Consider the following 24,379-nt stretch of genomic DNA (forward strand, 5'->3'; position numbering starts at 1 on the left):
CTCCTGTTGTTCAAAAAGCCTGGAATGCTATATTTGAAAAAATTGAATTTGGTGGTGCATTTTCTTGGTTAGCTTTTGCCTTTTAAGGAATCTGTTGAAAATTCAAAGTTCATTGTTCTGTAGTCTTCACACAGTCAGTCCCTTTTACTCAGGAATGAAAGCTTGTATGACATATCTGAATATATGTGATATTATCCTGGGCTCAGTCAGGTACATGGTTTTTGTAGCATCCTGTACATAGTTATTAGGAGTGACAAACACATGCAGTCATTAAAGAGCATTGATAACCTTCACTCTAATGACATTAGTACACCAGATCTCTCAAACGAAGGCAGATTTCCCATAACAGGAACAGCTAAGCACAAATGTATATGGATCAAGAGTGTCACTCATGCTCTGATCACAGTCAGACAGTGGACAATCACTCGCGTAACAACACAATCACTCTGCAGTTAATGCATGTCAGTACTTATTTGTATGGAAATCTTTGAAACCAGAATTTGCATGGTCTATTTGAAACTTCCCTGAGCTGAATCCTGAGCATTTAGCTTTCTAGCGGGAGCTGTGACAGTAGCGCTGCTCACAGCAAACTGCCACCGTCGTTTGTTCTGCTTCAGTGCTGTTTGACTGTCACAGCCTGTCATGTAGGAAGAAAGCACCACATCTAACCCCCTGTGACAAGGTTTAATCACCCCTATTACTCCTATTGGCTGTTCAAGCCACCTTGGGCTGTACAGCACACAGTTACAGATCTAAAAAAATCTTGTCTTATAAATGAAAAAGCTAAAATCTGGTTTAATCCGATCAATCATTCAATACACAGTTGAAAGGAACTAAAAAGATTAGGTAAATCATGCTAATGCAATGGCTGAGATTATTTGTTAATTGTCATATTTTTTTTATCATTAGGAATATTAAATTCTTTTTCTTCAAGATTACTTTTTTTTTTTTTTTGTGGATTCTCGCTTTCAACAGGTATTCAAATTCTGAATGTCTTGTTACTTCTTTCTATAAATCACTGTAATAATGTGGACATGTATGCAATGGAGTCACATTTGAGTTCCATCTGTTTATACCAAGATAGCGTGGCAAGGCCAAATACCGTATTACATGGCATACCTGTCCAAATGTTAATGCTGGGTGGAAGGGTGAGAGGAGAAATACATAGAATAAACCTTATACAAATGAAAGGTTAAACTTAATCCTTCCTGTTACACATCAGCACCAATTAAAACTTCATATGTGCCTGATGCATGTAATGAAACTGAACTTATGAACTTTGCTGTTCTATATAGAAAACTATCTTCCTGCTGGTTTTAACAATACACTTTTTGAGACTGCAGGTCATATTCCACTTACAGTCAACTCTTTGAGTCCTTCTGCTTGTAGCTAGTTACACATCCTTCTTCAGAAGCCAAGATAACATAGACAAACCACATTTTGCACTTGAAGAAACCTGTTTGCTTGAGCTGGTCTTATTAAATTCAAGGTCTACTCACTGGGACAAAAAAATTCATTTCAATATGAAAACATGTTAACCCACTGTGAGTTCATCTTTAGAACAGTAATCTAGTATTATTAACTTTTAATTACTTCATCAGGCTAATCTTAAACCTGATAAAAGATGTTAGCATGAAACTTAACAATGAGAGATTTGCTTATGCTTGTGAAAATCATTAAGACCGGTGTTATTTCAATTGATCTGTATTTGTAAATATCTCATCTATTCTGCACAAACTGAGTAGAAAACAACTATGTTCTGACAGAGCAGATAGCTTGGTGGATCAATAATGTAGCATGAGGATTTATACCCTTAGATCCCTGGTTCTAGCCCAGTTCTGAAAATATCTGAGCAAATGACCATCCTGTAGAACCATCACTGAATAGGAGACTGACCTCTCATGCAAGGCTCAGAACTCAATACATAATCATGCTGCTTTCATCTTACACCTGAAATGTTTCCTGCAAATTAAGGATTACAATTTTTAAAAAGACAAATATGAAAAAGCACAGCTACAATTGTCAGTACTCCTTTGTATTGTGATTAAAATGAACAATTTCATTTTCTTTTCTAAAAAGTTACTTCAGGTAAAATAAAACATAGTCTAGGACCAGAGCATTTTAAAACTTGCAAAAAGCATGTGAATGTGTGAATGGGTGGAAAGTGCATTACATAAGGGCTTTAATTTTTCATGAAAATGTTATTTAATGGAAAGGTAGATTATTTTTACATTTTCAGATATAAACACACTTATCGGTGCTTCCTCTGACCAGCTTAGAAAATAAAAAAATAAAGGCCAAGTTGCCAGTGAAGCTTCAGTGCTCCCTTAGACTCTTGTCATGAATGACCAAATGTAGAAGACCCTCTGTGTAAAAATAGTTTATAGTGCTTACAATGTCTTGTACCACTCACCCATGTCCACTCTAACTTATGTTCTGACTGTCCCAGTGAAGAGAAGCTATGTTGTTGGATTCTGTCAATGAGATAAACATTACCAGGAGTGCTACAGATTTTCTGTCACTAAAGACAAAAATTTATTTTTTTTTATTTTTTTTATTTTTTTTTTTTTGTATCTATCCAACACCTGTGAAATATCATCAAGAAATAACCAGCTATAGTTCCTAACCAGCTGTATACAGATACGTGTGGGTTGCTGCTGCTAACTCATCACTGCCAGTACTTATTTATGGACCGGGAGGCCAGTTTATCAGCTACAGGTTTACACTACACATACTACTCATTATCTCATTGATAATGAGATAAATAATAATCCTAAACTTTTAGATTATATATATATATATATATTTTTTTTTTTAATAACCATATACAATGTTCTAGGCAAGGATATTGATATGAATCTTTGGATATGAATCATAATAGCAGATTTTCACATCAGGTATTTGATTCCATCTCTGAACTCTGAAGCTTCTGCCGTGTGAGTGGCAGCAGGAAATGGCTTTCAAACTCTTCCTAACAGATGGAATAAAATCTGCCAGGTTATTAAATTACCGCACAACTATTTTTAGTTTCCATTTCTAAAACCTTTTCCTTCTTTTGTCATATAATATGTCATTGCTAATCAAATCTCAAAAGCATTACTATTTTGAAAAACAGAAACTTCAACTGGCAGTTTGTTATCTTTTGGACAAACATTCTTTCTTGCTGTTTCATTTTTCTGCTAAAGTTATGGAGTATACAAATTTGTGTATTATAAAAACAGAGACAGTAAGTAAAAAAATATCAGTTTATAGGAGTTACAGGCATTAAAAATGCTTTAGTGTTGAATAATCGCTGTGAATCCTTATCTAGACTGCTGTCTCAGATTAAAGATGACAGTTTGCTGAACGCTAACAAGTAAAAATGCCCTCCTAATCAGTATGAAATCAAAGGCAAGTTCCTCAAATGGCTGTAGTAAACCATATCAGAAGTGCAATATATTTTATTTTTTGATGAATTGTGCTTGGACGGAAGAAAAAGCTACTCAGCTGTTGTGAAAATTAAACCAATTGCTTCCTCCTGTGAACTCTGTCATAGTGACAGATTTTCGTAGTGTACAAAGAATCCTTTGAAGGCAAATTTGCTTGTAATTCAAATGTTATGGAAAAAAGTTGTCTCTTTATTCATGTACCGACCCAAACACTAACTCTCTTCTTACATGAGGTCTACTATTACTACTACAGCTGCACTACAGTACAGAACTGATGATGTAAAAAAAATATTAAACATTGTTTGCTAGTTTTACCATAGTAAATATTGCAACACTGAAAGGAAATATATTAACTGCAATGTGATTAAGTCAACTGGCAAATTATGGTTTTACTTGAGGACAACAAACTTCAATCAACTAATGAGCCAAACAGCAATTTTCTGTCTGTGCATCAGACAATAGTCAGCCTCAGACTGAACATGAAAATGCAACTAAAAACCCATGGAACACAGAGATTTAGATTGGAGTGATACTGTACAGCAGACCTGTGGCTTCCAGAAGCTGTTTCAATTTACATCACTGCTACAAAAGCTATGTAAAATTATGAGAAAACCCCCACATTTTAGTCCGGTTCTACTCAGTCTCTTACTGAGAAGAAAAAGGGTCTGATGTTGCTCAGCTACAAAAAAATCCATGTGTCAATGGATGAGGCTTCCAATTTCTCTCAAGCAGGAAACTGCACACGCATCTCAATTAAGGCGGGGAACCTGCTGAAACTTTCCCCATCAGGCACATGAACTGTGAAACAGCTTTGCAAACTGGACAATAAGGTCTGATCTCTTAGCAGTGGCAAACATCAAGTAACGTAAGACTTATCCACGTGGATTTTGCTACCTATATCACATAGTCAATGGAAATGCAGGAAAATATCAGAGCTCATAACTTTTTTCAACTTTTCCAACTATTTACAGTATCTCCGATTTTATTCATTGTGGCTGAGAAATATAATAGGAAATCTCACAATCCTGTGTTTTAGTCATCTTCCTATTGATGTCTTCTTTGATGATAAGGGTAAAAAATTACAGAAAACACATTTTTTTAAAAAACAGTTAGTCTGAGAGATGAATTTGAATGGCTTTATAAATGTGGAGTCTTCTGAAAAGGTGTCAATAAGGAAGAATGGGAAAAAGAAAAATTGTTCTTTCAAAAGGTAAAGGTAATAACAAAACCTCCTTAGCGGATGCAAAGCTCCTAGGTAAGACCAGTTGCACAAAGCTCTTACTTTAAGAGTTGTACACTAGTTCTGTCCAATAAGAAGAAAAAATTAGGGAACATTTATTCCTCAGAGCTGTACATCTGCTTATTTTTTGAAAAATTGTATCAAAATTGCATCGTTCAGATCTCCTGGAAACAATTGTCTTTAGAGTTTAATTGCCATCTAAATCTAAATACGATATTAAATAGAAATCTCTCTTTTCTGTGATAGTCTTGGCAATAAAATAGTTTATTGAGGGAGTAACTAGGTATGGAAAATATATAATTTGTATTATTTTCATTCAAAATGTTATATTTTACAGTTATTGCAATATGATATTACATTGTTTAAATTACGGCATAATAATTCATTCCTGCAGCATTCAGTGGCACTAGGCCTTTGGCCTCTTGCCTGACAATACACTAGACAAGAATTATTACATTGTAATTCACACTCTGTCATGCCTTATTGCTTAATTAAAACATAACCCTTCATGACATGACAAGCAATTTGACTGTTACCATAATAGATTATTATCACACCTAACATATTTTAGTTCTACAACCTATTATTTTTTGTACAGGCACTGGAAGTTACCAGAACAAATACACACATTTAGTCTTCTGTGAAGTGTAAGGAATACGTTTAGGAAGAGTAGCTAAGAAGATAAAGTTGAATTTTTTTTGTATAGAGCTATTCCCTAAGTAAACTTGGGCTTTTTTTTTTTTTTCTTCATTATGCTTCAGCAATTAATTCCTGCAAAAATACTAAAATTCAAATATCGGATTAGCTGGCTGCCTGTATTTTGTTGTACTGCTTAGCCACCTAAACTGTAAAGTTTCACTATTTGGGCAAATTCTCATGTGGAACTAAACCAATATGAGGCTGAAGTCACAGTGTCTGTAAATTTCCAGACAAAGAAGTTGCCGGTTTAGTTTTCTTGCAATATAGCAGTTTGATATTGTGTATTCAACATTAAATAATTCTTAAAACATCTTTTTCAGGAATAATTCCTTTCTTATTAAGATCTCTCCTTGTCTGATGTTTCTCATACTGAAACCTGATAATACAGAAAAGGTAATAAGTTGTTATTAAAACACACTGATTATTACTAAAAATTGATTAGGTGAAATTCTACTTTTGTAAAAGTCAATTGACTTAAGTGAAGCACTCCTCCATGAGGCGAAATGGAAAAACGTTTCAACAGCTATGAAAACACACTTTTATATTACAGTTTACATTATAATTATTTAATTAATGTTAGATATTTTATTAATGCCTTCACATGGCCTGAAAGTGTGCAACACAACACAGTCATTTGGCTATTAAAAATCCTTTATTTTAACAACTACCAATTCAAAATTAAATTATGCAAGCGTGGAACTCTTTAAGTTCTGTGCGAATAAAAGCTTGGATTTTTTGAGAAGATGTAGAGGCAATGCATACAAAATAACATGGAAATAATATATACCATACCTAATAGATATGCTACCAGTTTCACAAAATATCAATGAGCAATTTACTGAGGTTCCACTAACCTCTGTATATCTGCAAGGTGACTGGGTTGTCCCTGGAACTCTCTCTCTGCTACAACTATAAAATGTCTATGATGTGACTGTGATATAACTGAAACAGCTGCAGTCTTTGATCATATTGCTGGCAGTTTATGTACAGATGCAGAATGTGTAATGAGGGCACACTTTATTAACTTGACTGATGTTCTGTTATTTCATTGGTTCCAAAAGCCGAAGGAGACTAGGCTCCACCATGTTACCCTGAGAATAATTTATTGTTGCAGCTACTCAAAATGAAATACCTATCATTAATGTCTAATTGATTATCATAAGCAAGAAGCAAACATTGGCCTCAGCTGATCTGACATTCGCTATGATCTTTAAAGCTGGTGCTATAGATAGAACTATTATTTTGAATTAGCACAAAACACATTTTAACTCCAGTTTAAAACAGCTGCCAAGACTCTGAATGTATGCATATGCTTCCTGTTAATAGTTGTTTCCATATATATGCAGTCTAGTGAAACTTAGGGAGTTTTTATCATTTCAGAAAAAAAACCAAAAACACCTACACAAATTCTGAGGGTGTGATAATGAAGTTAGACCTGACAGACTTGCGGCTGTATCATGTTGTACAGAAGCATCTTTGTTCTCCTTAGCAAATTAAAACATTTTGGTTCTACCAAAGTGTTCAATTTTTAAACAATTCAGCATTCTCAAAGCAGCCAAATTAGAGTACTTATTCTTTCAATTTCCACAGGAATACAGATAAAAATGTACTTAATACCTAGATGTTATGTCTCCATACATGCAATATGGAAATCACAGTAACATTACAAATTATAGGTAAATATAAAAGTTTGCAATGGGTTACTTTGGGCAAAGAGTTATATCACAAAGATGAAATTACATACTCATAAAATATATATTAATAGTTTTGCACTAAGCTAAGAGTAGGAAGTTATTCTAGATACAAAGTGCATTTAGAATAGGCACCTTTTGTATACTTCAGTCTTTATTTTTCCTTTTCTTCTCTAGCCTCTATTTATGCGTCTGTACTCCAAAATAGAAGTTTTGTTTCATTTCGTCCTCATATTTTAACTGAAAGAATTACGAAGGCCTGGACTCTAAGCTATTCTGCTCCCATACTCCCAGTTTGTTTTCTTCTGTAGTCTTGCAGAGGACAACCTTATTGTACACAAATGGGATGTTCCAAGTCAGTGCACTGCTTTGATGTGACCTCTTTGTGTCCAGCACCTGCCTTACGCAGTCCTGGGTTTAGTTTTCCTTTCAGTCCCTTGCTCTATAGTGTTTGGGCTGTAGCTGAGGAGTAAAGCAACTCAAAAGTTAAACAGTCCCCGGTCCACACGTATACATATGTTCAATTTTTTTTGTCCTAGATCTGATCACTTTTCATCTAGATACAAACAGCTAGAACTGTTTCTATTCCAGATTTAAGGAGAAGTCGGTAAGCATTTATACTTTAATCCAGTAGGGATATTCCCTAAGGAAGTGTAATTCCTCTAGCCCTCAAGCTTAGCACTGTCAATTAAACCATTGGCTTGTTTTTAGAATCCTAAAACATTATCTCTGCGATATGACTCTTTCCCAACACCTTGAATGCTTCCCTCTAAAAAAGAGTACAGATACCAGGAAAATGCTATATATAAACACTGCAATTGGACAGATTTTTTTTCATGAAAGCCTGATGACTATTTCAAGAGCTCAGTTTTCACTGAAATTTGTTATAAGTCAGCAGAAATTAGAGTTATGAATAGGGAATAAAGTTCATTTTAAAGTATTCTAAGCTATCCAGACAGTCAAACAAAAACACAGTCAGAAAAAAACTGATTTCCAAGAAAGAATAAGTTATTATTATACTCTAGATTACTGCTTAAAACATAGATAAATCTTTATGTAGGCATATGTTTGGCCTCATTTTCATTTTTCTTTTTCCTTGACTGCTTCTAGTACTTCCTATACACCATTTGCAATACTTTCCTTTTGCTGAATACCTCTCTGATACATTCCAGCTCTTTTTGTTGGCTCCCCTCCATCCACCATGTTCTTATCAGTATTTTTTGTTTCAATGGACTTCAGTCCAGATGGGAATACTGGACTTTGTTCAACAGCTTCAGTGATTTAATCTTAACTGACTCCAGAATAATATAGAGTTAAATTAAATGCAAAGTGAAGTTCATTATTGAAGTACTACATTGAATCCTAGAAATAACAAATCATTTAATAAATACTACAAAACCTGTGCTTTTGACTGTGGGTCAAAAATTAAGAGAACATTTACAGATAAAACACCACATACATTGTGAAATATCTCATTTTAATACCAATCAGCTTCTGTTCAGAAAGTATATATTATTATGCAACTCTATTTGTGATCCAAAGCATTGGCCATTGACTTGTAAGGTATGCTTGTTTTTGAACAGTGAATACTGTGTCATCATTCAAATTTACACCACTGAAATAAAAATACTAATTTTCACAATAAGGCAAGTGTTACATCTAAAACCTAAAGAGCTGACACTCTTGGTAATAAATGTTCAAAAGTTCTGCAAGATTTCCCCCATCAGGAAAATACACATGACAGCAAAGTAACTTTTCTTATGCTGGTCTGTTCTCCTACCTTTTCTGATGAGTTGGCTGCAGAAAAATGTGTAAATTGAAAGCTCAATTAGTGTAATTTATATATCCTTGGATGCCAGTCATTACTGTTGAGAGGTGGGGCTTTCAGAATCTCTGTGCATTAATTAAGAGCTCATCTCAGAAGAGTAGTCACTACACCTAAGGACAAAAAATAAGTTTTAATTAGAGTCTAGACGACAGTATGTCATTTCTTATAAAACTAGTTCTTTAGTTAAAAAAAATGAACAGCTATGGGACAATGCGAAGGACACTAATCTCTTGCTTGTACTTCAGAATACAAAAGTATTTTTGTGTACATAAGTCTGAATGGGAAAATTGGACAAGTTCTATAATACTGTGTGGACACCACTCAAACTTCAGCCAGGTTGTATGAATGCCAGTGTGATTATTAGACCCTTATTAAATTTTGGTGCAGAGCTGATGTTGAGGGAAGGCTACTACACAGCTGGAGTTAGATTGTATTTCTTTCTCATAGCCATTTTTTTTGTCCATGCTACCTTCTGACTGCCCATGCAATAGCCAAACAACACAAGCTCAGCAAAAGGGGAAGAATCGGCTCAGCCAATGTATCGGTTTCACTCCCTGAGTGACAGGGTATGTGGGCGGTTGTTGGCTGCCCTTGGACACGTCAAGGCTCAGGAGAGGTCTTGGCTAACTGGTGTCAGCCGCCCAAGAGCATTTTCCTCATGGCATGACTTATCTGAGGACAATCAAGTATTCTGCCTAGGACTCACTAGGGAAATAATGTATAAATAATTGATTATATCATTTATAAATTAAAGGAAGGAAAACAAATTTTAAAAGCCAGTCTGGAAAATAAACATGTCAGCTAATAACTCAGGCATGAAAAGGGGTAAAATGTAGAGAAGAAGTAAGTTTACATTCTAGAGAACAAGAAACAACTTGTTTGTCAATGGCTGAAATAAGAGATATAATGAACTAAAACCCAAACCAAAATAAAACAAAAAAACCCCAACCCAACAAAAAAACCCAACAACAAACCAAGGATTAGATAAGAAAACAATAAAATGTCTAGTTCTAATATGGAAATAGAAAAGAAAAAATACTCATAAAAATGGGATTTTAGTGTTCCAAATATTGTAGTTTATCGAAGGACTGAAGCTAACGTGTACATTACATGATACAATTAATAGTTAAAAGTTATTGCACTGAAAAAGAGTGGAATGTCAAAAACAGGAAAATATTTACTATGCATCCTAGAATAGCAGAACAAGAGTCATGACATTCTTTATTGTGATTATATTTCAGGGTCTTTTACTAAGGTATTTCTAAATACCTTTTAAAGACATAAATTTTTTTCTAAAACACATCCTATAATTTTCCTAGCTAATCAATATACCTAATGGGTAATGAAAACCAGCAGCAAATACAAGAACAAAAAGGTGTAGCTATCACTGGTAGAGTTTTAAAATTGTTTTTTTTTCTAAATGTCAGTATGTGATGAAACTAATACTATAGGGAGGGAGCAATCAGTCTTTTAAAGACATTCAGAAAAATGTGGACAATAATTTATGACAATGTAATTCAGAAAATTTGTGTTAATGTTATTAATGAATATTTATAACAATTTTTGCCCAAATGCTTTCTCATCTATGATTACAGCCAGGAATTGTTTATTACACAATAAACATAGAAGCACTCTCCAGAATTTTCTGACTAGGAATATTACTGTGTTTAGTAGAAGATTTCAGTGAGCAGACAGACTATCAGACCATCAAATACACAGAAATACAACCTTGAAAATGTTAGCCATGAAACAGATATTTTAAAATTTCAACTTTTATTCTGTGAATTGTTACTGAGGTATTACAGTACACAATAGAATATAACCTACTGTTGAGGACATATGCATATTAATAAATCTAATATCTACTTATTTGTAGACATAAATTCCTTTTAACATGATGATAGATTTCAGGAAAGGGCATGTTTAATGTTGGCTGGTACCACAGGTAGGTATTTTAAAATGGAAAGGGAAAAGAATTTATCAAGGGTTTGTCACTTGTATTCTCTTAACTGAAGCAGAGTGTTGTTTTCTGCCATCTCCTAGTCATGTTTAGCACATTTCTTGTGAGCTACTTCTCTTGATTAAGAGGAAGACAGGTATGACAGACATTCTAAACTCCAGAACAGACAGATAATCTGTGTTCCTCTAAAGAATGATGCAAATTTTATAACAGTTTAATTTGATGTTTTTCCCAAGGGACAATGCCAAGAATGGAACCAGAGGACTGCTAGTGAAGTACAGATTGCATGTTAGCAGCATGGTGCCCTCTCAGTCTTTTACTTCATGTTTCCTCGTTTGCCTCTTCTGAACTCACCCTCCAGTATGCTGCACTGGAAGCCAGCCATAAAAGAGGCTAACTCAGACAATAAAATCTGGATGATCTACTGAACTGTGACTGAGATTTGTGACCTGCCTTAAAGTGAAGCAAATTCAACAACATGACTTCTTACAAGCAGCTCTCACCAAGAGCCTGGCAGAATGTCAACACAGTTGTACTAAATATTTGACATGAAACTTGTGGAGAACCACATGGTATCTTGTTATTATTATTAAAATAACTTTTGAAGATAGCTGAATTCACATGAAAAGGACAATAAAAAAAGGTAATTACAAAATCTTTCTTAAGAACAAAGAGCGCCATACAACAATTAAATTATATTGCACAGACAATAAGAAAGAGGAACAAGACTAAAATTACTTCAAGCACTCTCTTGGACAACTTTGAGCTCTTTATTGAAGACTGAAAGTTTGAAGTTTTGTCCAAAATTTCCTCTGTGGTCAATGGACAAATGGAAAGGTAACTCCAGAATTCAATCCAGACTTAAAAGAGCTTCTGTCTTTCCACTTGTTATAGTGGGAGTGCTGAGCACCAAGGCTCCTAACATGTTGTTAAGTACTTACGTTTGTAAGTACTTATACTTACTAGCAATTAATCCTACAGTCTGAATTATAGTGGTACCTAGTATTATAATTAAATTTCTGGTGTAACATTAACATCTGGTTTTGTAGATACAGGTCTAACAGAAGATATGGGCAGGGATTTCCCAACTCTTTTAACATTAGCCAGATGCTGATGGACAGGATTGTGTAAAGCTCCTGATTCCTATTGCTACTGAACAGTGCCTTTTCTGTTCCCAAATGCAAAATACCTAACAAAAAACTACAAATATTTTCCTATTCATACTTTAGTGTATTTATCATCTTTCATATGGTTAATACTTTAGCCTTTTTGGGAAAAAATGAATTGCTCTATTTGTGTTAATTTTATCCTGCCTTACTTTTTTTTTTTTTAATTATTTCTTCTTCTTTCCTCAAAAAGATCAGAACAATGATAAAGTATTGATACATTTCCCATCATCCATATGTTATTGGTTACAGATAAGCTAACAGTTCAATAAAATCTCTGAAAGTTTCCTACAAGTAAACTTTTATGTGTGGTCAGAACTGAGGAACCTCCAGCATACATACTTGCCATTCAATCTAGAAAGAGGCAATGGGTTTGAAATTTGAGGAACATAGTCCAGTCTTTGTAAACTGATGAAAGATCAAACTGATCACTCTTGAAAAACACTGAAATAATCTAAAATTAAATTTGAATATCAATAGGCTCACACAGGGGGTGGAGATAAGCAATAAACATAATATCTGGGTTTTAAACCCTATTAACATTTGTAATCTTCAACAGTTTCTGCTGAAATGGTAGTGATGTCACATAAATATTTATGCAAGAACTGTATAGAAGTGTATAAGAAAACACTGGAAAATAGAAAAATATAAAGAAAAAATAATATAAATTTAAATGAAATTTAATAATATCAAAACAAAACACAGCAATTTATGGTCAGCCTTGTGTACGGATCAAGCCTTCCCTTCTTCCTGAAATCCATCCATTTATTGTGCAGCATTGGAGTCTCTTTGAAAATCATTCCATTGTAGTCAGCAACGCTCAGATTGCGAATGGAAGTTATTAATCAGACAGCACTACCACAATATTTTCTACTGTCAAGACAACAACCACTGCTGACTCTAATGAATATAAGAAGAGTTTGTTTTAAATTAGGATACACCTGTATGTGATAACTTTGGTTTCAGCATTTTTCTGCCTTGTTTTGCTACCCAATTAGCCTTTCTAGTCAACAATTTTTTCTTAACTTTCCTGGTCTCAATTTCTATGTTAGTTTGTAGGATCACAGAAGAAATATGACAGAAGTAATTATATCAAAATTTCTATTTTTTCATTATTGATTGGGAAATTTTTATTTCTCTTTGATTACGTTATTACATTGTAAAGAACCGAAGAAGACAAGAATACTATGGTATTTTTCTTGTATTATTATATCATTGTAATATAAAAAGGTTTATTAATTGTGGGGGACAAAGGAGATACCCATAACATTTTATAAACATGTTGTGTTCTGCAGTCTGGCTGACTGATATCATTCTAGCTGGCTGGATAAAACTTTGCTAGCAAAAACAATTAGCATAGATAAGATCTAGAAATACCAAGACTTATTTAGGGAGACTTAAAAGAACTGCTAATTGAGAAATTTCTATCTGTCTGACTTCAGGCAGATTAAGAGACTTGTTTTTCTATTTGGAATTTTAGTATCAAAAAGATATTAAAATGTTAACAAATATCACATAGAAAGGAAGAAAGCCAGCACTGGAAAAAAACAGTGCAGGCATGAAACTGGGAATGCAACAAGAAAGATTTGAGAGAATAATACGTTTTAAGCAACATGTCATACATATTTGTGCACAAGTCATGTTATTATGTTCCACTGACCTGGGCAAGAGAACGTATTATGATCTTCAACCTCTTCTATACGAGTGACGTGTTTCTGCAGGGAATGGATACCACATGGCTTTGTAACTCTTTGATCCAAAACCTTACAGAAATGTGTCATTGAGACAACAAAACTTACACCTGGGCTCACTAGGTTGACCCTAGCAAAAGACGGAGCAGTGTCCTAGGATCAGGACTAAGAACAGTAAAATAAAAGAGGAAACAGTGGCATATTCTATCTAAAGAAACACTTGTAAAGGATGCATAAAGGAAGCATAAGGTTCTGATTGGCATGAAACTGGGGCAAGAAGCTGACAGCAGAGATGTACTCTGAAGTTAGGTCAACCGCTGGATTCAATTCGGCAGAAGTGCTGGTAAGGGCTGTCGCTAGAAAAAACAGCCTGCAAGACAGACTGGGAAAGAGACCACAGGTGCAGCTTGCCCCTGTACCGTCACAACAGTAAATAAGGTTATCTGTCATGATCAAGCCATCTGGAGAATCACTTTATACTGTCCTAAATAGATGCTACACTTTTATTTAAGGTTACAAAGAGTGCTTAAAATAACATTGATTTAGTAAGAAATAGTTTACATCCTATCATTATAGGCAGTATCACAGTAAATTTGCAGGCAAAAATTATATGAAGAATATTAAGGGCATTTTGGTACTGTTGATGTTAAAGTGATGATACACAACATTAAAAAAGAAAAAAAAATGACAGCAGCTGTGTCAGACGCTTTCAGTCTAGTACTGAAAGCCGTGAGCTGGCCATCAATGCCTGGATATTTTATTCCTGCCTGCAGAAGTTATTGAAAACATAGGCCAATTACATCATCATATACCAACAAGTCAAATTGTAATTAAAACCATAATCTACTGTGCAAGTACCAAGTTCACAAAAAAAAAAAAAAAAAAAAGAAGCCCCACCTATCCTCTTTTTCTTGCTGGCAAGTTATATACTCAAGCCTTGCAATTAAGGCTATATATGTGAATCCATCTGATCATCGGATGATCTGTGGGATAAAAACTAAATTACAACTGAAAGAACAGGATCTGGATTGAGATGTAGCCTTACCTTGCCTAACTCCTTCTGCTGTAGAAGAAAAAAACTATGCTAAAGGGCATCTTTTTTTTTTAAGAAATCTGAATTATCATTACATTTATTTTTGTATTGCTGTCTCCTGGAACAGCTTTTAATATAGTACACCCTTGGCATACTCCCTAAATGTCATAATGAGAAAATAAACAACAGCTATAATTTATTTTCTGAGAAGCAGACAGGTAGATTGAGATATATTATGTACTACACTGATAGTCTGCAGTATGTGCAGGTGAATTAATTCCAGTTCCTTTTACGATCTCTCTTGCTTGCAGGCTCAGAATCCCCTTAACTTTGCATCTATAGAACATGAGTGACCAGGACATATTTGGTACTCTGAGAAAGATCTACCTGTCACCTGTTCTACACATTAACTTCTCTGTAAAAAGCTTCCACTGCAGCATTTTTGCCTACAGCAGAAGGTTGCTGCAGCCTCAACTATAAACTCAAAAAGTAGCTCCTTCTATGGCTAGCGGCTCTTTCCCAATAAACTTGGCACATTTAACTCTTTTCTCTGTAACATCAGCTTTTTGGGGGTTGCAACATATAATGCTGAATAACATTGTAATTCTTAGCCATGTCTTTCCTGTTCTGTGTCACATTATAAAGGTGACTCTTTCTGCTACATAACTTCAGTGGCTCTCAGGCAACACAATGACCTTGTCAGAGGTCATTTTTCTAACAATGAGCAAATCTTCCGTATAAACATGATGTCTTCAAACATGTATTTCCCCATTAGATTTAAGGATGCAGTTTAGATTTAAGGATGCAGAGCTAAGACATTAAACCTGAAATGTTTCCTAACTTTATCAACAAGGAGATGATTAAGCAAGGCTACCACACCTTTTCCATGCTACTTTTTAGCACCGTTTAAGCATTTAACCTGCTATTGGAGTGCTGCCTTGACAACAGCCTGAAAAGAGTAATAAATTAGTACTTCCCCAGGTGGGTTGGCTGGCTAATGTATCAAGTGAAGGAAAGCAAATACTCCTTTAAATTAACTTTTCTTCACTAGTAATCACAAGTCAGAGCAGGGTAATACCCTTTGGCATTTTTCTGGATAGTGAAAGAAAAAAATCCAGACTTTGCAATAGGGTCACTTACTGCAATGTAATATCTCTCTGTACGTTGTGATGATGGGGAAGATGTGAGCATCTTTTTCTCATGCTTGCCAGGTGATTTAACTTGCTGGAGGAACAAATCTTCCCCCAGGAGGTTTCTTTCCAAGTTGCAGGCTGTAACCCACAGTTCCAGTTCTCTCTGTATCCTTGGGAGTGTATGCCTGTTTCTCTTTCTGTGCCCCATTCCTCCCTCATGTATTCCCTTTCTGGAATCTGTGGAAATTCTGCTCCCTTTCTCCTGTGTTTTTTGGCTGTTGTTCAGTTTTGGTTTTGTTTTTTTTTTTTAGGTTTGTTCCACCCACTCAGGGAAGCCAGGAGTAGACTGTCCTGCTTTTCTCCCCACTGCTGCAAAGAGAGAAATAATTTAAGTAGCAGGTCTGGATGGTGGGATGGCTGAAGACAGACTGGGGCAAACCCATGTGATAAAGAGCAAGGCACAAAGGTAATACTACAAGTGCTGTAGTATTGTGCTTGTATCAGGCTATAATGATTTAGAACTGTAGTATTGTAGTACATTGATGATTTAGAACTGTAGCATTGTAGTACAACTGCAATGGGTGCTATAAAATCGTGTTCAGTTAGGAAAAATGAAACTTTTGCTTGTCTAAACCAGCTGAAAGAATTAAAAACCAGATAAGCCTTTACTGGATTTTTGAGCAACCTGATATACTGTTAAGGACTAGCTTGTTACAGGATCTTTATTACAGTTTGTGAAGTGAGACCTATAAAATCTAAACCATGTGACAGAAAAATGATTAATGGCAATAATGGCAATACATTCATTTTCAAAACTGGAAAAAAAAATGTTACTTTTTAAAAAATTAAACCAGAGTAATGAAGAAGTTTGTGCAGGAACTCGAATACATTGGCACATGGCCTTCCAGGAGTATTGTGTCATCCCCTGGCTGTAGGAAAAGGATCCTTCAGTAAACAACAATATGCTCCAAATCCTCAGCAACAGTGAAACCTGAAACATTTGAGGAAAGTTGTAGCTACTGTCTTCTACTCACACACATTAATGCCACAAAGCTTGGCAGTAGTACTTATTTGGTAAACTAGTAGCAAATTTACAGCTTTAAAAATTATTATTAAATTACTTCAGTAACTAGAAATATGCTTTCTTTGCTTCCTACAGTTGATAAACTTGGTCACAGCCCAAAGTCAAACTGGAACTTATTACTTCTATGCCTTTTTAGCATCAGTGCTTAGTGGACAAGATTTTTCTGAAGGCTTGGAAAAGCAGACAAAATTGTCATCAACCTAATCTTGGAATAGTCTTGAAGCTGACTGTAGCAGTCATTATTACAGTTGTGCCTAGGCAATGTGGTAAAACACCTAGTTGACACTACAGATTTAAAGCAAAATTATCTGAATGATGGTGGTGAAATTGCCCTTTTAGCCAAACAATGATCTGCAAGAGTATCTGCTCCTTCTGATCATTGGAGTGAAATTTGTAAACCGTCTTCTCAGAGACTCAAAACAGAAATAGCCCAACAGGGCATTCAGTCTGGCTAAAAGAAAGCAGTAGCAGCATCCTTGTACACCAGAAGAGTAAAATAAAAAGTAAACTAAATGAACACATCATTCAGCTTTTATTTGCACCAGTTAGAAGTGTAAAGGAATAATTAAATAAAGAAAAAATATCTTTCATTGCCTTTAACCTATGGCTCACAGAAGGTGTGTTAATAGCATGCATGACACTGGTTCTGCTCACTGCACAGTACTAAGGAGAGTGACACCCATATTAAACTTTCTGTTGCTAATTCTAATAGGCTGCCTTAATTTCTTGAAAATATCTATGGGTATATTTGTAACTACTGTTCCTCTTATTCAATCACTATCCAAGTCAACAGAATGATCTTCATCAAGACAGCTTGTATTTATCACACTTCATGTACTTAAATCATATGTCACCCAATTCAGCAAAGTCCAAGGAGGTTCTTGATTGATTCTGAAGTAAACCATATGGTTAGCTAGCAAGTCAGCAGAACTAAATTAACTTCCAAATTAGCTTTTATGTAATTATTATTAAATACTATTGTTTCAACATTTGTTTTCTGTGATCTTTGGTTTGCTTAAAATGGCAACGATAATTTACTGGTCATTGAGATGTTTTTCTTTCTTGGGCATCTGCATTTTGATGTATACTATATTTGCTGGATCATATAGTGTTATGCCACAGCTCTTCTGCCTCAATGAACAAGGAATGTGCTCTGGGCAGGAATGAGGATCATGTAAGTGAAGGGTGCTGTCACATATTAGACCTCTCTCAAATTCCTGGCAGAAGTTGCAAAATGTGTTAATAAGGAAAGCAGATGTTATCAGACAGGCATTTAAAATTAATTAAAGTAGTGCTATGTAGAAATGGATTCTAGATCCTATTATAGACTTCCTAGAGGATATTGCACATCCCCTAAAATGTATGTCTCACAGCTGTTATCAAGGGGTGTATTCCGTTTCTGGAGCCATGGAGCTCACTTGAGACTTTGTCAGTTATTTGAAGAATGATGAACATTTCCAATTTCAAACATTAGTTTGTCTCTAATAATAAGCTGTGTCATGAGCATATGAAGATTTATATGATGCTGATTTTCCCCCCAGATAGGGTCAGCATCTTAAATCGTGTACTCCGATCAGTGGATTCTTTTAACTTTAGTGTCTATGCTTGATTGACATCAAGGATTTTAGGCTTAGCCTTGTAATAATATAACTGCCTGGATTTCTGACTCTCACTGAAGTTTTTAACCCCAAGATAGGTGCTTAAAATTCTCAGTTGACTATTTTTATCTGTCAGTTAGGTAAAAAAGAAACTTTACCTTCTGACTAGTTTCTGTATGGATAGACAGACTCTTAACACTGATCTATAGACCAAGACAGAGTATATGATGTGCTGCTAGGACAAGTGCATGAACTAGGTACTGAAGTGTCAAGCTCCTATGGGACTAGTTTCCTCTGCAATGCCATCAGAATCGTAATGGTACACATACTTGGACACACACACACAGGGATGACCTTATTCATAAAACTGTAGGGAACTCAAGAACTTCTCATCACTGCAGTTTCTGGAGGAAGTGTAAAGAATCTAGGATTCCTTGTGAATCCTTCTCTTCATTCCCTGAGTCTTTCACCCACCTGTGCCAGCTCCTATGAAAATTAGGGATAATAGTTTCCTACACCGAAGGTGGGCTTTGAAATTAAATTAATAATAACATGTTAATAATAACATGTAAATGGACTAGAGTTGGACCAAGGGTTGGACTTGATGATCTCTGAGGTCTTTTCCAACCCAGTCGATTCTGTGATTCTGTGGTTCTATGTGAAACTCATACAATAACAGTCAGTACCACACGAAAGCTCTGGCAGAAAGTAATAACTGTACTAAGTACAGACTTAGAACTGTGAACAGTCAAAAATGCCTTAGACCACTCTGTGCCAGGCTGATCCAACAAAACATAAAAAAGCTGTTTAGTCATCGCAGCCTGCTCAGGTGCTCTGAATGAGGAAGGATCTGGAAAAAATAGTAAGGAATCACACAGCTAAAGACTGTAGAATACGTTATGTAGAAAGCATCTAGCTAAAATTTACACGGACAAACTGAATTCTAGTATTTGTAACTCCTGGTCACTTGGTTTTGGAAGTTTAAAGATCTTTTGTTGCACTGTACCACAGTACCACTGTCCCATGTTAGTTCAAAAATACTTAAGTATTGTGTCCCTTTTAAAAATAAGATATCAGAGTTTTGACCATGAAGTAACTCTCAAATCTGTGTGATATTCAGTTTTATCCGGTGATTCCAACCAACTGCTGTACAAATCGATAGGCGTGTATCTGCTCAAGCAGGATCTCACACATAATGGGTTTGAACTATGCTGACTATGTGTGTAAAAGCCTGTATGTGTTTGACAGACACAGCACTACTGCCAGTTCTCAAAGATATAAAGTATTTTCAAATATCATTTTTTCATTTGCTCTTATGCAGCTTCTCAGAACACAGGAAGGGTCAGGGATTTCTCTTTCTTCTTGTGTAGATTTAATTGGAGAGCCAGAACCTGTAGGAATTTTTACCCAAATTGAATGAAAACAGTTAAAAATCAGTTATAATTCCACTTGCAGATTCTGCTAGCTGACTGTAGAGTAAGGAGTATCCTATACTATCTAAATGGCAATTGGGGAACATGAATAAGTGCTGTCTGTGAGATACAACACCACAATACTGTCCACTACTGCATCTGAGGTGGTTTAAGTCCCCCAAGGTGTCTTCTACCAGAGCCATCCTGAAAGCTCGAGGACAGGCTTGTTTAGGTCAGCAGACACCAATTAACATGGCTGGTTCTTTGTTGCATTCATTCCTCTTTTATGCATGTTTTATGCTGAGGATTTTGCTGCACCTTTGCCTTTATTCTGGTTTAGGTGCACCTAATATGTCATGTTTTGTTTTTCTTTCAAACAAAACGTAGTGTCTGTTTGTTAACATCTATCATGTAACATCATAAATTTTCATAATATTTTCAAAACCTGCAAATCCTAATGTTTCTGTACTGCATAGATCACATGCCAAAGGAGGCTCTGCAACATCCAGATAGCCTCCAGCTGCCTTTGTAGTCATAGCAGAGTGCTGGCTGCTAAGACAGTATAGTTGTGTAAAATTCTGTTTTGTACAAGCAGGTACAAGAAGAGCATTAAATGCCAGGTAAATCAAGAGAAAATTTTTAACCCCCCAAAATCTCATGCTTCTCCTGATGTTGCTGCTATTTTAATTTATTAAAAAAAAAAACCAAAACAAAACCAAAAAACAAAAGCCAAAAAAGGTGCTGCAGTTTAAATTATTCAGAGCAAACAGGAATGTTATTATTGTTTTACCCAACTGCTAGGTCTCCACATGTCATTTGCACTTTCTTTTTCATTATAATCTAAAAAGTAGAAGTCATTATGTTGTAAGAAATGGAACAACCAGAAATAAAACATTTCTTTGTATAGCCTAATTTTATATAATAGTGAAGCATGTCTATCCAAACTTGCAACCCAAAGACTAAGGGAATTCAGAGCCGGGAATGAAATTAGATGTTGCTGTAGGTCCCTAATTCACATAGTCATGAAGTGTGAGTAGTATTACACAAACTTCTAGCAAATTTTTTGTTTCTTCTTATTTCGGCTTATTTGTAATGTATATATACTTGCCTTTAGACCCAGCCCCTGAAATACAGATGTAGTATTACTTATTCTGCTGAAGCCATGTTTTTTACAGCATATCTTTTTGCTTGTCATCTTCTGTTCCATTTCTTATATTCCAAAAGATCATTTCAGTGTACTGGTTATTTCCAGATTATTTGTTGGTCCAAGGCATTAGTTTGTTTGCTTAAGAGCACAGCAAAATATGAATAATCCTTTTCCATTTCCTTCTACTTGCATCTCTTGCCTTCTCTCAGAATGAGTGGCACTAGAAAAAAAGTGCACTAGGGAACAGCTTTTCTTCAGGCTTTAGTTATTTATAAGGTTGCTCAAAAATATACATAAATTGAAGACTGAGAAGTCCCATGAAAAAACTTGCTCATGAGCTTCAAGATATTTTAAGTTCTTTGTTAAATTGTTTGTTGACTGTACCCTTTGCCATAAAGATCCTCTACACCACCTAGTAAAGTCCTCTGTATTAAAACAAACAAACAAACAAACGAGAAAAAAACTATTAAGAGGGACACAATACTTAAGTACTTTTGAACTAACATGTTAAATTGGTTAAAAATAAATGAAGCAACCAGAATTCTGTACGGGTCTCCTTCTTGCTTTGCACACCACCATGAAATCCAGGCATGATGAATATGTGTAATCTTGCCCTTGCAAAGAAGAGTAGTTCAAAGCACATGGGACAGTGCAGTTCATATTCAAAATTCACCCATCAGATCGGTTTTTGCATTGGCTGTTCTGGCTGTATTGTCTGAGATAAAGCCAGAAGGCCACTTACTGCCATTTGATTAAGGATAATCAAGTATGTTAATTTTGACTTTGATAATATCTAATTTGTAAATAAATATACCTATTTAATTTATCAAAGACCAGATCTATTTATAAAAACACCATTTTGGTAGCCATTATAAATTCTGTTCAGCTGATTTTGCAAGAGTGACTACTTTGGTATTGTCCATCTAATTTTTTAGCTTATTTTAAGTGATGTCCACAGTAATAGAAATTGTTCTGCAATGGTAGCTAAGGTGATACTATTCTTGTCTTTTTTAATTATTAGAGGTCTTTTAAGTTGCGCTGAGAAAGAATACAAGGATATTCGGTGCAGAATGTTACAAGATAGAAAGGTACAAAATCAAAGACTTGCCTGGAGGCACCAAGGCCTCTTGTTAAAGCAGTTCTTTTTACTTGCACAATTAGAATACTTGTTTGAGCCTGATAAGATTTCAGTGCATATTGCATTTATTTCTACTTTATATTTATATTCTGTGACACCACTATTCACATGGAATGCACAGGGCTAATTTACTCGTGTCCTAATATGAATAAGTCAGTTGCTGTCTCTTGTGATAAACTGTTGTGCATTAAAATTCTTCCCCTTGTATATGGTTATAATTATACCAATGAAAAACAGTATTGCAAGGATCTTTTGACATAGCAAGTATCTTACTTTCTTTATGTGCCCTCTAAGAGAAAAAAAAAAGCAACAAACATTTTAAGGTGGAAAGGCATGAAAGACATAAATAAAGAAAACGTTGAACACATTTGCATTAAGTTTAGACTTTCTCACCTTCTGCAGAGCACTCTTTCTGCATATAATAAAATAAGAGTTTGTTCTTTGTATAGTAGTTTTCAGTTGCCTGAAAATACATGTTGTAGTCGCATGTTCAAAAAAGAATATAACAAACCGTAAGTTTCTGTTAAAAGAATTCTGTCAAGGTAAAGAAGAAAGGAAACAGAAGAAGATGTACATTGCTAGTATGTGGCGTCATGAACTTTTGTAGGTCTTTAATTGTCATAGACAAGATGACAGAAGCTACTTATACCAGTTTTATGGACTATTTATATACCAAAGTCATTAGGACTCTTGAGTTTGTTTAAAAAACAATCCAAATGTAATTAACAAATTCTCAAATTTTAGGCAGAAAGCATATCCTAAAGCAATTTTGATCTAAGTCTTTTAATACATGAGCAAATTAAATCTAACCAAAAGAAAAACTGGGAAATCCTTTTAGAAGAGAAAACACCAGGGTAATGTAGAACAAGCTCTGATGGACACACCTGTTTTGTACTTCTCTGTGTGCAGGGGCTGTGGCAGAAGAAGGTAGCTTTTCCACTCCTTTGATGATAGAGTGGTTCAAAAAGCAACTTAGTGTTGTCAGAGTCTTGCAGTTGCCTAAAATTGTGATGTTTCCAGGTTTATGTAATGTTCTAGCAACTGCAGTGACTCAAGATAATGAATTTATGCAGGTTAGCCTGGAATTTTTGGAACTATGTAGTAGAAGCAATATGTGAATATTAGAAGATGTGTAGTAAAGGTTCCCGAAGGTAGCTATAAAGCTTTTTTCTTCTGCTTAGGTAGCTTGTGTATACAACGTGCATCTTTCCATTAAGAGACAGCCAGAATGCACAGAAGAGATGAGAATAACACGAAAAAGATGAGCATTTTTGTCTGAACCTCAGAGGCTGGGATGCACAAAAGAAAGTAATGTTGGCAGGGAGGGTAGGATGGTAGGCCAGGTTGGCTGAGCATCCAAATTCCACTGGCCTTTTTGGGCAACACTGTACACAGCTTCAGGGGGAAACAAACTCCCGAAAAATAAGATTCTACTATGGAAGAAGGCAGAGGTGTGAACACACGTGAACTGAAAAAACTGTGAAAAACTTTGAAGGAAGGAGAAACCAAGAAGTTGCAACCCCTACAGATTTCAGAGATAGGATTGGTTATTGACATAGAATCTTCATTACCTAAGGGAGGAATCTGAAAACAAAGCGACACAGATGGTGGATGTTCCAGGGTCTTCTGAGCTGTCTTTCAGTTGCTTTTACAAGGAAAACTTTGAGAGGATCTTGTTGTCCTTGTCAAAGCTGTTACCACAACCACTGAAATAATGAAAACTATTTTATAATATATAGTTTACAGAGATAAAAGCAAAAGAGTTTTCTACAATAACATTTTCAGATATACTTACTTCTTAGATTATTCTCATGCTTCTAATGTGTGATCCAGCAAGATACCCAACAAAATAATTATAAGAATGCTGGTGCCTGCATAAATTCCTATTTACTCAGAAGTCAGCAGGCAACCTCCAGATTCAAATTTACACATCTCTGAACACATGATGTGTGTTGAGGGATCAGAATCAAATCAAAGCTCTAAGTCCCAGTATCAAAAATGGCTAAACAAGCCAAGTCTGTTTATCCACCCAAGTTAGGAAGAATAATCCAAAACTGAAAGAAACACTATAGAAAATAGATTTTATTTGGGGAGGAAAGAAAGTTTTACATAATGTTATATTGTTTGCTGT

The 24,379-nt window shown here is 35.2% G+C and overlaps 1 protein-coding gene across 21 annotated transcripts in view; it reads right to left on the reverse strand.

Annotated features, from left to right (window-relative positions):
- Positions 1–24,379, reverse strand: part of TENM3 (teneurin transmembrane protein 3) — a 1,347,463-nt gene that overhangs the window by 594,670 nt on the left and 728,414 nt on the right. For all 21 annotated transcript variants that reach the window (XM_065061257.1, XM_065061277.1, XM_065061276.1 and 18 more), the window contains one exon: positions 8,839–8,996. The gene's annotated coding sequence lies outside the window, so the exon portion shown is untranslated. The remainder of the gene's footprint in view (positions 1–8,838; positions 8,997–24,379) is intronic.

The sequence above is a fragment of the Columba livia genome, chromosome 4 (assembly GCF_036013475.1).
Source record: "Columba livia isolate bColLiv1 breed racing homer chromosome 4, bColLiv1.pat.W.v2, whole genome shotgun sequence".
In the NCBI taxonomy this organism is placed as follows: Eukaryota; Metazoa; Chordata; class Aves; order Columbiformes; family Columbidae; genus Columba; species Columba livia.